General features: G+C 47.7%; 1 protein-coding gene across 8 annotated transcripts in view; it reads left to right on the top strand.

Moving 5' to 3' along the window:
* Positions 1-15,525, top strand: part of zmiz1a (zinc finger, MIZ-type containing 1a) — a 112,170-nt gene that overhangs the window by 26,864 nt on the left and 69,781 nt on the right. For 6 of the 8 annotated variants that reach the window (XM_048986983.1, XM_048986986.1, XM_048986982.1 and 3 more), the window contains exons 2-3: positions 1,387-1,491; positions 15,120-15,202. The gene's annotated coding sequence lies outside the window, so the exon portion shown is untranslated. The remainder of the gene's footprint in view (positions 1-1,386; positions 1,492-15,119; positions 15,203-15,525) is intronic. The other 2 variants (XM_048986985.1, XM_048986984.1) reach the window with 1 other exon arrangement.

Here is a 15,525-nt window from a genome sequence, read left to right as displayed (position 1 = left end):
TTGCATTAAAGTAAGGATTCCAATAGATGTTGCAACCTTAAATCAGCAATTATTATTATTTATTTATTTTATTTTTTTAAATGTGCACAGGCCGTTGACTACCATGATACATTCCCAGCTTCATTATTGGTGATATTAAGGCACCTGGCTCATAGCTATTCTGAATATCACACACCTCGATCATGCGGAAATTGTACATACATATGTGAGGTCGTGTTATGAAATCCCCTTGTTATTCATGCTCAATTTTATGTGTAAAACCAGCGTGCTAAGCTATACGGCATGGCTACCATGTTGAACGTCCCGGCCAAAATATGGTGAATGGTTTGGCCCATCGCCATTGAACGGTAGCTCGCTTGATGTTGGAAATGCTTGACTGCGGATACTTGCCCTTCAGGATTTCTGGAGGGTGTCCTCCAGCAGAAGGAATGTCATGCCTCGGCCATGTGGTTTTGCTGAATTTAGCCCTCGGGGTCTCGGATGAATGGAACCGCTCCCACTCGTGAATAGCAAGGAGTGGAGGGTTGAAATACCTTCAGCGTTGGGTGCAAGCTGTACCCCTTAGGAGAGAAATATGACTGAACTGCACGTATATGACTTGGGTCTTCAGGAGATCACAGATCCCTGTAGAGATGGACTACAGCGCACTCGGGGACTACTGTTGAAGCATTGTACCTTGGGGTGGACCGATTACATGTTGGTGATTGCATTTGTGTATTGTTGTTTTTTTATTGTGATTTGTTAATTTGGGTGCCTAATAATCTTTTATCAATGTGTATCAACATGTATGAATAAGCTCATCTTTAGAGATGTATCAGTTGGGTTATGATCAAGTGGAGGTCTTTAAAACCTAATGGGTGTTTGACTTGTGTCTTGGCTAAGAAGACTGGATGTTGTTATCACCTAGAGGCTCCCTGGCAAGGCGACGACGTTAGGGGCAGCGGGCGCTGGGTCGGGTCATGCTCATGCCAGGGAAATCAACAGGGGCCGTTGGCCCGGGTTAAAGAGAGACCACCACCCGTTAAAGGGCTTATCAGTCTATCTGTGGCCAGGTCGTGAGCTCCGCAGATACGGTCCAGTGACAGGCCACCCTCAATGACGATTCTTACGGTCACACGAAAAGCGACCCTTTTTCAAAGCGCGCCTTTGACTCCCGCTGAACTCTGAGAGTGAGTACCTGACCGTTTGGGAAGGTACCGTCAAGCTGTTTCGTGACATAATTGGGTTTGACCTGTAATGAGCTGCTGTCAGGTGGGCCGTGTGGAGCATTTGGCCTACGGAAAGACGACATCTGTGTTCTGGAGAAGCCGCAGTCATCCATGATTATCTGGCCAGGTTGGTGCAGACTGCCTACCGGACTAATGTCTTGCCTTGTCTTTGTTTCAGTTCCAACAGACGTAGTCTGTGGTGGGGGGCCGCAGAGGGACGTTCCCCACGTGATATGTGAAGGGAGGGGGGGCTGAAGGCGCACAAAGCTTGGCGTTCACACAGGTATGTACGACTTAAGCCTTTGTGCCACCATTTTGAAGGTGAGGGGTAGGTGGTAGGCAGAGGTGCCCCCCCCCAAACCTGCAAATTCACCAACGCTATACTTTTTTATTTGATTATTTTTTTTCTCATTTCTTAAAGCCGTGCCTCCTGACTACCAAATGTCAGACACTGCTTTTGGGTTTGAGGTAGCAGATGAGCCGTGTCACTGGGAAGAGATATCAAGCCCTTACGTATAAGTGGCTAAGTCATCGCTAGCGTGTGATCCGAAATGTCAGCAGATGGAGACGCTGCGGTTTTTATTTCTTTTCTTTTTTTTCGGCATCTCAAGCTCCATATTTAATTGGATTTGTTACTGACGGTGCACATAAGTGTGACACTTTAAGGCTCCTTCTTAAGGAGAGTATAGTTGTCGAGCCTTGATTTAAATGTAGCTGTCTGGTTGACACCCATGGCGCAAGACAAAATATTTATCCTGTCCTGCAGCGTTTACATTTTTTATGTTTATCGAAGGACGAAACGGAACACGGCAGAACTCAACGAATAAGAAGTATTTTGAATCTAGGTGAGGTAGCTGGTTTGTTGGTTTGGTTAACTGCCTGGGTGTGCCGGTTTCACCACCGTCAAGGATTGTGTGTTTGTTAATGATAATAACTGATCCTGTCTGCGTGGAAGAGTGAACCGATAGCTAGACATTCAAAACTCGACACGGACTGCTTTTTATTTTAGAACTACACACTGCCTCTGCATCCTGCACAGCCCAACGCACAGTTAGTCACGTGGTCAACATTTAAAAAAATCAGGATGACCGTTCAGTGTTGTCAAACTTTGGTAGAAGGAGAAAGGCTTACTGAGTACAGAACAAATGTTAGATGATGCTTTTTTTATTCACGTTGGCACTGAACACAAAAGAAGACTTTGATATTAAGTTTGTGGACTTTCTGTCTGATCAAATTTGTGTCCGACCAAGATACGAGTGGTTTCCTCTGGCTACTCCGGTTTCCCCCCACAGTCCAAAAATATGCTGAGGCTGATTGGACTTGCTAAATTGCCCGTAGGAGTGCGCGTGTAAGTGTGCGATGGGCTGGCCCCCCATCCTGGGTTGTTCCCTGCCTCGTGCCCATTGCTTCCGGGATAGGCTCCGGACCCCCCGCGCCCCAGTAGGATAAGCGGTTTGGAAAATGGATGGATGGATAGAAGATACGAGTGTCCAGCCTTCAATATGTGGTCTATTTCCTTTATGTATGTTTATATTGAAGTGAAACATATTTATAACTAAGAAATATTTAAGTACTGAGGTTATTAGTGTTGGTGTCCAACTTTTTCTCGTGAAAATCGGTCCTGGTTTTCAAGAGGTTGTTGATTGAACTAAATTTTTGTAGGGTTCGAAAGGGCTTCATGGCGAATGTGGCTCTTCCTAGCCGTCTGATTGGTTTCTTGAGTATACGACAGGCACCTAGATTTTGAATGCAACTTTTGGTCCATCATTAAAAGTCTAGGGTTCCTTTAGGGAAAACTGCTAAGTTTTAGGCTGAATTAAATCCTGAGCTGTAGCGAAGAAGATTAAGTACTTCAGACAATAGCTGTTGCATGAAGTAATGATTAGTTTGCTCCAATTTGTCGTAGCTACGCTCGACAAGATGCAAGTCAAAGAGAACAAATAAATGGACAGCTTTGCCTCGCTAATAGGACAAGTACTGTGTGTCCGTTGCATCCATGTTGTCTAAAGACACTCCCCGTGGCTTTTGAAATTCTTCCCTGCCAATGGCTGCATGACATGCGCGGCTCGTACTCATTTCAGCTGCTGGAAGACAGTTGAATTGGCGCCAAAGTCTTAACCGTGCTAAGCTAAATAAACGCGTACCATGATTTGATTTAGAGACGGCTGAATGAAAGCTTACTGCGATACGTCTGCATTTGGACAGCGTTAACGCGTGTTGTGCTTTTTGCCTGAAATCGACACAGGGAAAGGGGAAGAGAACGAGGCGCTCCAAAATTCATCGGTTATAACATTACAAGTCTGCATGTTTTGGGGGTATGTGGGGGGCATCTTAGACATCCTTATTTATTAGTGAGGGGGTGTTTAAATAGAACAATGACCTTTGGCTGTTTTATGTGATTTATTTAAATTATTAATAAATGGTTTCCACCATAATATTTCTGGCCCCGTGTTTTGTTAATGCTGCATATCGCTTACATGTGTGTTTTACCCAATTTGTACTGCATTAAACTTGTATGGGGGGTGGGGGGGGGGGGGGGATCTTTGATGTGTTCTATTTATCCCCACACAATCCACTGTTTTCTAGGATTAGGAATTAGGACATGGGGGGGAGAGAGAGAGAGAGAGAGAGAGAAAAAGTGGTTAATCTTACTTAGTGTAACGTGAATTGCGGGGGATTGCTGTGTCCTGACAAACATCTGCCTCACACACAGCCGAGTGGGATAAACTAAAGCGATTAGCGTGGAAACGTCAAGGGATGGAGAGCGGCACGGCCAACAGGAGTGCGAGTCAAGCGCTCACTCGCTCTCTAGGGGGCTTTGTCTCGGTGAAGGGCTTCACACTGTAAAAGCTGCTCGAATCCTTTATGAAGACATGCGTCGGGCTGAAGACTGGTGTTCACCAGATACCATTCTGCTGGAAAATCACCAGAAAAGGTATATTGTCTTTCTACACAAATACAGTGTTTGTAAAGGTATTCCTGCATTACATAAAGCTGGAAATGATTACATTTTCATTATTTATCATGTGAAATCTCATAAATAATTTTTTCCCCCTGGTGGTAAATTTTTTAATTTTAGCTACTTTATTTAGAATTGTAATTCTTAAAAAAATCTCTTTTTATCACTTGTTAAAATTTAGTGTGAGCCAAATACCGGTTCAACTTGGTGATGATCATTAGAGGTCTTTCTGGGCCGCGCCTTGCACTCCGTCGCCACAGAAGATCATGCTGCCCCATGTCGCTCTTTAAGAGACGGTGCAGTTGGCTTCCGTCAGGCCCCAGGCCTAACAGACGACAGCAGGGCGGGAGGCAAAGCAGGGGAGGGCGTACCGTTAAATTTGTCCCGGCCGCGACTCTATTTGCGCACGCTTCCTTTTTGACTCGCTAGCAGGACGATATCCTGCCAAGACTTTCACAGTTAACCTCACAGAAGGGAAGGGTGGGTGACAAAAAATAAAAAGGCCCTTCCTCTTGGTGGTCTTTCTCAACGAGCTCTGGAAGTGATAAGCAGCAGAAGCTCCCCCGACCACGCAGGAAGAGGGCTTGGGTCGTGGCTAAGGGTTAGGGTTCCTTTGTCTGCTTTTGCGCCGCTCAGCTGTGGTGGCCCAGGCCCGAGACCTGCAAGGGTCTTTCGTCTTGGATGGGTCAGTCCAAGAAACAGATGAAACCGAGCGATCCGTGGAGGACTTTCATGGAGGCGTATCGTTTTTCCGTCGAGTGTTTTTTTTCTGTAACGGCTCTCGAGTGACTGCTTTCGCAAGGGCTGTTTCAATGTTGCGCTCGGTGACGGGCTAAACTCTATTTGGCAGTTGAGTGGGGTGTCATGGAGGAACGTTTTACATGGAATAATGGTTTTTATTAAAAAAGAAAAAATATGTATATATGTAAAAAGGCAAATGGTAGCCTTAAATACCCAAGCCAGTGTTTGTTTTGGTGATCGTTTGTCCAGTTTGATCTGAAGATCTTCAGTCCGTATTTTATTTTCAACAGGAGCTATATACCTCTATCATTTTTGAAATAACGCTTCACCGTTCCTTAGTCGAGATGAGTCTAGGGAACAAGCTAGTTAAGCTACTTTTAATTTTGCTAATGCGAAAATGTCCGGCAGGGATTTCATGCGTTTGTGTAAAGATTATTGCCTTTAACTGATGGACTCTGGATACTCTGCCGTGACCCTCAGTTACCTGTGCACAAACTAGCATTTTAGCTTAAGTAGCCTAGTAGTGGCTTATTTGTACTGTCAACATCCTCGTCTGGGTTACTGATTGCAATGGAATGACAAGCCAGCCAGGTTCGGCCTCAGTTGCTTTTCAGAACAGCAGCAAAATGTATAGTGCTAAAGGTTTTGTTTCTCAATCATATTTATTTAGATCCATCTCAGAACCATTCAACACGCTAATGAGAAATTAGCATCACATGCTAACATAATGACTTGGTGGCTAATAGCAGTCCCAGATTGGCAGGGATGATATGCATGTATTTCATTTATTTTGGGCAAATGTTTGGATAAAGCAATAATATGAGTAACAGGGAGCCCCAGAAGAGGTGCTGTAATTGGTTTGACAGACGCAATTATGGCGGCTGCGGATTGTGGCAATTTAGCGCGGCGCACTTGATAAGTGCGGCACGCCGGTGCATGGGGGATTAGTTCATACTGCAAAATTTAGTAACTGCAGTGACATTAGTCTCCCTGCTCTGAAGACTTCAGTCTTCCTGCAGTGTTTACTAAAGCGGAATACATTCAGACCCAGTGCAGGAGATTAGTCAAATTAATGTTGTGTTTCTCCTTTTATGACAACCCCCCCCATGTCTCCTTTTACCTTTCCGCATATCCATGCGGTTTTATGTTGTGTATAACCATTAAGAAACAGATATACCCGTAATTTCTGTTGATGCATTATCAGTGTGTTGGCGAGCTGTTCATTCGCATTTTGAGAGTGATAAGCGTGTGGGGTTGTGGGAATGTATTAGTGATTTCGGCGAGTGGCGGAGTTAGGAGGGGAAAGTGGCGGCTTTCCGGAAGCTACATGTGCCTGTTCGGGGTGGCTGCGGTGTCTGCCACCGAGGAACCCAGCAACTCCCTCAGAGCGAGCGAGGAGTTTAGCTGGAGGTCAGAGTCTGTAGCAGGAGCCGCCTCAGGCCTTCTGCTGCTGTCGATGATCCATGTCACCGTGCGACACGGGGCGGGCGGGGGGGGGGGGACTTGCTAAAAATAGCGAGGCGTCGTCTTCTTCCAGCGGTACGGATATCACACCCCCCATCATGGCTGTCCTGCTCTCTTCCCGACCGACGTGTCAGAAACCCAGCTGGCGGTCGCACCGCCATCGCTCTGTACGCCCGGGCGAAGTTACGGTTAGGGGCGGCTGTCTGCCACACTCCCAAGTAGCTATCGGCTAACCTCCACGTTAGAGTTCGCGAACGGCGCTCAGTTTTCGGTGTCCTGCCATTCTCAAGTTTATTGTATTTTGGGCGTCTTATTTGTAAAACAGAAATATAGGGCTATGTCGGTAATTTAGGCGAGAAAATTAAACTTTTTGAAAGGTTAAAAAATGGTATGAATGTAATACTTGGCCCCCCCTCACTCTCGCCCTCCGTTCCTCCCTCCTTGAGTCTCATTAATCTATTTATATCTGTCTTATACAGAAGCTCATCCACACCAGCGTCTTCCCTTCAGATAACCTTGGATGTACTACTGTGGGTGAATGCGTGTTTTCTCTATTTTATAAATCATAATGCGTCTCGGGACCTCCGCCCTCGGCCTCTCGTTATGGGAATACGCCTAATTACGCGCCGTGTTACCAGGTAGCCGCGACAAGGGTGAAGCGCCACTGGGGAAGTGGGGCTGGGTATTAAAAGCATTAAATGAATACTTAAATACATGCCACCATTGTTTGGAGACGCACTCCGGGTTCACATTTCAGGAGATTTCCTCATGATTAATGACCACAATATGCGATGCTTCACAAGCCAACAAACTAATTAACGGCACTTCATAACGCTGTTGGCGTCGGGATGCTGATGGTTTATGAGTGATCTAATCTCACGCCGCTCTCGCTCGTTCCATCTGTAAACAAACGCTACACTTATCATAACGTTTTAGGCCGCATGGCTTCGTAAAACAAATGAGCTGGTCGCGGGTGATCGGTCCCCGAAGAATCAAAGGCTTTGGGCCGTTGGTCCTCGTTAGATGCCGCTTCCCAATCTTGCCGGAGTTGCCGCATCTTGAAACTTGTGGAGAAGAATGGGCGCGATGAGATGTTTTACATGACGCGCCGGTCTGTTTTAAGATCCCTGACTTGTCAGAGTTTTCCGAATCGTAATTCTGAACGCGGGGGAGGCAGCGTGTTGAAAATGAGGGGGGTTCGCATCAACTGGGCAATTGTTTGGGGAGACGCCTGCGGAGAGTTTGAGTGGCATCTGGTGTGATTTTCAGGGAGAAGGATTCAGAACAGTTCCCCATAAGCAAGCAGGATGGGACACACTAAAGTGCATTGTTAATACCCCTCGAGTCTTTAGGCATGTCCCGATCGGTCTAGTGGCCGGTTGACTCGGCATGACCCTTTTGCACCCCCCCCCTCCCCCGTGCCCGCTTCTCCACTTCCTGTGAAATTCCAAAGTGGGCCAGATGTCTGCCACGCTTTATCTCACCACCCTGAACGGCATCCAGGTGTGCTTCCATCACTAATGTTAAAAAAAACATCACCTGTTCATGTGTCTGTGTTTTGAAAACAAAAAACACTTCCAAAATCTTTTGATGGGCCCTTGACCAAGAAGAAAAAAAAATCTGCACAAAGGAAGTATTATATGACTGCCAGGGTGAGTCAGTGATGGGAGATGGAATGTAGGAATGATAGCAGGGGCCACAGTGATCTCCAGGTTGGAATATATACTTATTATTTTTTTAATGCACTGACGCTCCACTGTCATCTTATGGGGCGACCAACGTGTGGCTCAGCCGGCTGGGACTGTGTCTGTGATCGGAAGGTCACCGGTTCAAGCCTAGCTCTAGCAGAATAGTCGCATCTGTGGGCCCTTGAGCAGGGCCCTTAACTCTCCAGCTCCATGGGTTGCGCTGCAGGTGGCTGCCCTTCGCTCCCACCGTCATTTGTGTCTGTGTGTCACGGAGAGCAAGATGGGTTTAGACGAACAGAGAATCGATAGTATCATTAGACAAAAGAGGTGGCAACGTGCCAAATCCACATTTTAGCATTTCGTACTGCACTGATATTTGAACCGACACCATGCGCTGAAGTCACTGACTACTACAGTCACCGGAGCAGCGGGCCCAGGGCAGTATGGCCTCTCTGTCCTTGATCTGAGGTTTAGCGGTTAAGTAAAACAAAAAAAAAATCATCTGTCTTGCTGAATCTTTGCAGAGCTGAGATTCGGGGAGGGTGGGGAGCGACACAGAGATGCGTTGCTGCTCTCACTGGGAATCTCGACAAGTTGATCTGATAATTAAACATGAAGGGAGGAGTTTTGGCAGGCTTCTGTAGTGCGCTGCCTTTTATCTGAAGTCTTATCAGATGGGGTGGGGGGGGAGTGGGTTACATCGTGTGTTCTTAGTGCCTTTACTTGTCGAAATCGTTCTCTGCAGGCATACCCGTTGGGGCTATGTTGAAATTGGCCTTTAGACATGTGTGCGCCGGCAGAAAATGCGCCAGGAAATGCGCGGTGCAGCTACTGGCCTTCGCTCTTGGGAGGCCAGCTGCCCTCCTCACCCCTGCCTGGAGGTCCAAGGTCTCGACCGGGGTCACCCCGTAGACACAACAGCACGCCAAAAACGACCGTGGCCCCACTATCCACCACCGAGGGGGGGCTGACCCTGCGTTCCCCCCGCCAGACAGAAAGGGAGTGTGCTCTCTGCAGGAGGCGGAGCGACGGCAGCAATGTTTAGACAGCTGTACGTGTGTCGCTGTGTCTGTGCCCCAGTCGCGGGTATTTTTGTCTCCTCAGAACAGGCCATGAGACTCCTGAATCGGCACCTGCTGCCATCTTGATGTCATCGCTCGCTATCACCCCGTCACTCACCGTAGGCACAGGAGTTGCCCCGACCTGCCCCTTTAATTAAAGTGCCCCCAATTGGCAGGCGTGGCACTCGTCACTTGGCGCTGCGATTCGCACCTCGGATAAAAGTTTGTGCAAGACCTTTGCAATGCCGCGGCAGGCTAAATCATTACGCTCGGCTGCCGGAGGCGTGTCGCATGCAGGGCCCTGTAACTCATGTCACCGTGCCGGCTGCGGTTATTGACACGTTTACGACTGTTTACATAATGCTTATAAAGGCGTGACATAATGAGGGTCTTGCGTATTACCCTTTAGCTACTAGTTTCTTGATCGCTGGTAGGTCTTTGCTAAGTTTAATATAACAGTTCAGTGGAGTGAAACTAATGCATATATTACATGTGTTCTTTAAGTACATATAAATATTCTAAATACATTTTTGGACTGTTAAATAACATTTACAATGAATGCAAATGTAACTGCTGGAGTTCACTGTAGTCTGCTGGTAAAATGTCAGGTTTGGATGAATTGGCAAGCTCTCACACTGTGGGATAGATGCTTACAGGTCTGCGGCAGCTGGGCTTTGGGTGTGGAGACCAATTAAAAACTTAAGACGTCATGCCTGCTGTTGCTCGCTTCCTATTGGCTGCACAGCTTGACTTCTCCCCCCAGCACTAGCATTGCTCAAAACCCATTGGTCTATCCAGGTTAGTGGTTTACGTGACGGATTAGATGCTTGTAAGGAGGGGATATTTACAAGATGGGGGTCTGGGGATTTGCACATGCTCCTTAGGCACCACTGATGTTGACGTGCGACACCAATGCAGTCCAACTACGGAAAGTCAGCTCTGAAGTTTACGCTACCAAGTCCTCAGACTAGTTGTGAAAAATGACCGATGAGGATTACTGGTGGTAGAAAGGCCTGTCCGCGGTTGTGTGCTAGAGCTGTAGGAATATGTAATCCCAGAAATTGTAGTAAGATGTCAGCTTCCGGTATTTCCAAGTTATAACGAAGGCGGTCTCATCTGATTGGATGAGTCAGGATAATCTTTGTGTTGATGTGCAAAATGAATGTCTGGGCTACCATTGGTTGAACAGACAATAAGAATATATTTTCTGTTCAGGGAATCTCTGTTGTCTTGTGTGAAAATGTTTTAGGGAACCATGGGCCCTTTACTGACAAATGCATTGTTTTCTGGGGTGATACGTGCACTTCCAACAGTGACCATCAGGGGGCGGCGTAAGATCTAGATGCCCCCCAGATGGGTATCTGCGGCAAACTGGCGCCTCTCTCTGGATGTGCCCTCTGTGAGTCACAGCCGGGGACGTGTCAGACACGTGTGCCTGCGGCCCGGCAGAGGGCTGGCAGGAGCGTCGGCACATGGCGGAGCGTCTCGACCGGGCCTTCATGTCACGCTCTTCTTTGGGAGGAAGGAATACCGCAGGTTTGAAGAGTCGTGGACGGCGGCATGGCTTCCTCAGTTACTATGAAGCTTTTTCACCACTGGGGGTGCTGTTTGGTTTCCTAAACTACTTTGGTGACACCACACCAGTAGGAACCTGCTTCCTGTTTATCAAGCTGTTTGTTAGAGGCAAGCTAAAGGCTTCTTCAGAAATAAGCTTGCGTCAGTGTGGGGGGGGCGGGTGGCATCGGTAATATCTTCATCTCTGCAGTCTTGGCACGTGATCAAATGAACCTTTCTGGGGGGTGGGGGGGGGCGGGAGGAGCTGGGAGATGGTAGAGGTTTCATGTCACGGAGAATCATATCACAGAACCCGCCGTTCCTCACTCGCCAGGCTGACGGTGGCTTTTTAAAACCCCCCGCGAGCAGAAATCCCATCGCGACGGTGTCCCTGAGGCACACGGTTCATGTGGGGTGAGCGGCTCTATCGCGGCACAGTTAATAAAACGGGTGCTGTACTGTTGAAAGGCACTGCCGTCTGGCGGAGCGGCCTCATTCTCTCTCTGCTGATACCAGACTGGTGGGGGGTGGGGGTGGGGGGGGTTGGGGCGCATGAGGACACCCAGGGATGCCTCCTTTCATCCGCAGCTACCCACCGGAGCCTCCCTTCGCCCGTGATGCAGCCGCTTCTTGACACCGAATGTTAAAATATGGTTTTTATTTTCCCTTTTGCCGACCTTCCCACCTGCCAATCATAACAAGTGGGTGCTTGGTTACAGATCAGGAAGAGGGGAGAGAGCCGGGAAAGGAAATGAAAGAGACAGCCCCCCCCACCAACCCACCCACCCACCCAAATGTGCCAGGCCTAAATGAATTATTCAGATCCGCCCATCGTGTGTCCGGACCCGGCCGCACGTGGTACCGTCCGCAGTGGCATCTACCCCTGATTAATCCTGTTGTAAGACGATCACGGCATGCCAAGGTCCTGAGATTGCACGGTGTATTTTCATGTTCCAGGAAAAACGATGTCAGACCGAGTGGGGCGAAGCGGACGCATGCTGGCCTCCCGGAGAACACGTGCGGTTTGTTTCTGAAGCTCCTCCCCCTACTGTGTGTAGCCCTCGGCCTTGGCTGCCGGGGCCGTTTCCAAATAGTGTAGATTCTTCACGAAGCGGCTCCGTGAATTAATTCAGCCGGCGGAAGGGTTTTGTAGCGCTGCTGGAATACTTACAGTTAATGATGTAAATATTTAGTGTGCGCTGTAAGTGTCCTAGGAGACAGCAGGAAGTTGGAGAGGTTGTCTTTTTATAGCCGACTTCAACCCCTTCCTTGACCTGCAGGCCTGGTTAATACCAGGCTTGACCTGGGTAGGCGGGACATGACCGTGTGCAGTGTGACGTAGGCAGACGACAAGCTCTCGCCCTCTGCACCTGCATACTAAATGCAGGTGACACACGAGCCAGTCAGTGATCTTCTGTAAACAGAGGCCGCTGACCCGGGAGGGGGGGGGTGGGGGGAGGCGCACAGGCAGACAAGTGGGTGGGGCTTCGTCCAGGCCGAACACTGCACACCATTCAGCTGCCACTGCTTTGCGGTATTTCTTGGTTTTTCTGAAATTATCCGGATGTTTCTGACAATAGTCGTTTCGTGAAACGTTACTGCGGCTTGTTAAAGGCAGATGTGCACCGAAATGAGGCATGGAAACCTGGGATATCTGCCGCTTTTTCGGGGCACGTGCAAATGGCAGTGGGAATAACAAACAGGCACGGAAGGCAGCTAACAGCCTGTAACTCAAGTAAACACAATCAAATGACTGTTTATCTGACACGGTTCTGTGGGCACAACACTTAGAAAGTTCCAGAAAAACGTTTCAAATCTTTTGCAGCTTTTTTTTAATGTGACGTGAGGGAAACCGTTACTTGACCGTTACTTGACCATGACCTGGCGAGAAATGTAGGATTGTATGAAGTGTGTCCTGTCTGAAAAGCCAGGCTCCCATTCTGCCTTGCGAAGTGAAGCCAGACTTTCCTAACAAGGAACAGAGGAGAATCTTATTAGAATAATGCAAAGATCAACATGCAAGTTGGAAGACAATGAGTTTAAAATGTCGCTGCCATTAAACAGCAGATTAGTAGCTAGGACATGAATATCGAATTATGAAATTGCCGGCACAGTTATCCAAAGGCTGCCTTCAAATATTCATTTCTAATTACAGCTGCAACAACGTTCCGCCTGCAATAAATCACAGAGTGATGTTTTATTAGGAAAGAACTGTAATCCTCGAATTGATTTAATTTTTTTTTTCCTCCTGTCATCCAATCAGAAGTTTTGGGGATCTTTTCTTCATTCAGAAAAAGCCACCAAATCCAAATGATCGGACGACTCATTTGCTCCGCAGCAGTCCAGCGATGAGCAGTAACTGCTTGACCTTTATGTAGCTAATCGGTATTCTCTCTAATATAATGCCCCACAAAAATATCTGAATTAAAACATCAGATCACACAGTGGTTTGCATGTGGTAGTGGCGCGCTAGCGCGGTTCTGGCCTGGATGAGACCATCTCGTCTACGGGCTTGCGGGCCGTCTCCGTGTCGCGCTAAGTTTGTCCGCTTGTGTCACGCTCATGTGACCGTCTAAAAGTGTCATTCTAGCCGTCGACGTCTTGCAGCTTCTGCCCGCACTGATATGAAATAACGTTACAGCAAGAGTCTGACATTAAACAGACAACCGAGCAGCGCGAGTCAAATATTGAATCCAAATCATTGCTGCCCTAGAATTTGGGTCGCTATCTGTCGTTTATTAAATCACGGGCCAAATGTGTAACTCTTTGGCGAGGGGGAGTGAACACATTATTATTGCCAGAGATCCTGAAACACCTACAGTGCAGGTGTTTGAACCACTGCAAACGATTTACATATGGCACATTTTAGTCATTAGCCCTTCTATTAGCATAAGAGGACTAATAAGTATGTACTTGTATCTGGGAACAAGCCGGTCTCTTTACGCGGTGTTTAACGCTATCGGTGTGTCCGCCTGAACGGCCTGTCACCGCCGATGCAGAGTCTGGCTGTGTGAGCGGATTGTGCGTGTGCTCAGAGGGACCCTGCCATCTCGTGCTGACTTATTAGGGCCCAGTACCGGGATCGGATGACAGTGAGAGGCGGTGAAAAGCATGTTTACAGAGCTCTGCTGTGTGTGGGGAGTGTGTTCTCTATTCCAGCCTGGGTTACTGCTGCAGATCAGAGCCAGTGAGAGTGTACAGCACTCAGAATTGGTGTTTGTTTCAGGGTGCCGTTTGCTAACATTCCTTAGTTCAAACACTCTGACCAATTAACATTATTCTGTACTAAAATAAACACCCTTGTCCAGAACAGCAGTTTAAGCCAGTTTCCTCATGACAAGCACATGGTAAAACATTTTTCCTGTTTTTGGTCGAAGCTTGTGAAGTGATCTGCCCCCTGCAGTGCGATCAATGGGGGCCGTTTCTCTTTGTTATTCAGTAATAATAAAACTGCAAGCAAACTAGCAAAAAAAATGCGAGCTTTTCCTGGATGAGAGTCTTCTGTGATCCTTTCCCAGGCCTCCTTGGCGTGATTTCGTGTCTTTATCAAGCCAGCCTCGTGTTGAGGCCTGTCAGTGTCTAATGGTTTAATCTCATTCAGGAGAATATGGTGACAGACTCGTTTTGAAGTGTCATTATATTTCTGTGGTTTCGGTGCGAATTTACATCTCTGGGGGGTGGGGGGGGTGTAATGTTTTGGATAATAATTGGAGGGGGCCGTTAAAATGCGTTTATGATGGCTAATTGGTTTGCTGATTCTCATAATGCTGCCTGCTGTGGTAAGTTTGCCATTGACAGGTGACAAACTGTCAATATACAAACCGCCAGTGTGTTCATGCTTTCTGTTTGACTCGCACGCTAAATACCGAACGCAGAAAGGAGGGTGTCGCTCTCGGGGCCCCGGGCCTGCTGTGCCGTGGGCTTTATTGTGGGCGTCTGTCATGTGACCGCAAGATGTGTCATTTCATTGGTTGTCCAGGTGAGGCTCTGTCATTCTCTCAGCTGCTGCTTGATCTCAGCCCATATCCACGTCAGATTTTATTCTGTTCAATTGATGATTTAATTGGGAGCTGAAGACTACACAAAGTATTGCAAAAGAAAACTGTCTACAGCTGTCCCATCAGTTGTTAAACCACAGTAAGCCTCGTCTCTAACGGTGTGAACGGGAGAATCTGAGGCATTCCCTGTCATAATCACATGTCTGGATCTCATTGAATATCAGCGTCTTTCGTGTTTAGTGCCGGATCCGTGCCAAATGGGTGTCTTCGGATTGTGACAGCCGTTTCTGGGACGCGTTATTTCAAAGTCTCACGGGTGCAGCTGTGCATCAGTCGGGCTGATGAGCTCAGTTTACCCTGAGTACTGCTGATAAATCTCTGATAAATGTTTATTCAGGAGTTATGATGACGGAGTGGTTTTTAAACCATACTTTTGTTCCCCCCAGGTTAAATCTGTGATCGATGAGGGTGTAGAAGAGACGTTACTGGTCACCTGTAAAGTAAATCCAGACCATTCCACCATCTACCGGTAAGGCTCCTCTTTTGCACCGCTGTAGACCCTTAGTGTCCACGCACAAGTGCTATGGTCTCCCTGCTTCCGTTCCGCCATCTTGTTCTAGGTTTTATTTTTATCCAGCTAATTCAGACCAAGTCTTGGAGAGGAATATCAGTTACCGGGGGTGCGGATCTATTTCCATTTTGGCCCCATGTTTTGGTCTATGTCTTAATTACCCAGCATTCCGAGCAGGGGCCGCAGGGGGCTTGCGCGTTTGCTGCGTCTTCATTTCTCTTGCATTTTCTTTGACCTGTGCACGGTTCCGAGCATCCGGTGGCAAGTCTTAAGCCCTGTGA

This window comes from Brienomyrus brachyistius, chromosome 20 (assembly GCF_023856365.1).
Source record: "Brienomyrus brachyistius isolate T26 chromosome 20, BBRACH_0.4, whole genome shotgun sequence".
Taxonomy (NCBI): Eukaryota; Metazoa; Chordata; class Actinopteri; order Osteoglossiformes; family Mormyridae; genus Brienomyrus; species Brienomyrus brachyistius.
Note: the sequence above shows the minus strand (reverse complement) of the source record. Positions and strands in the feature narration are given on the sequence as shown.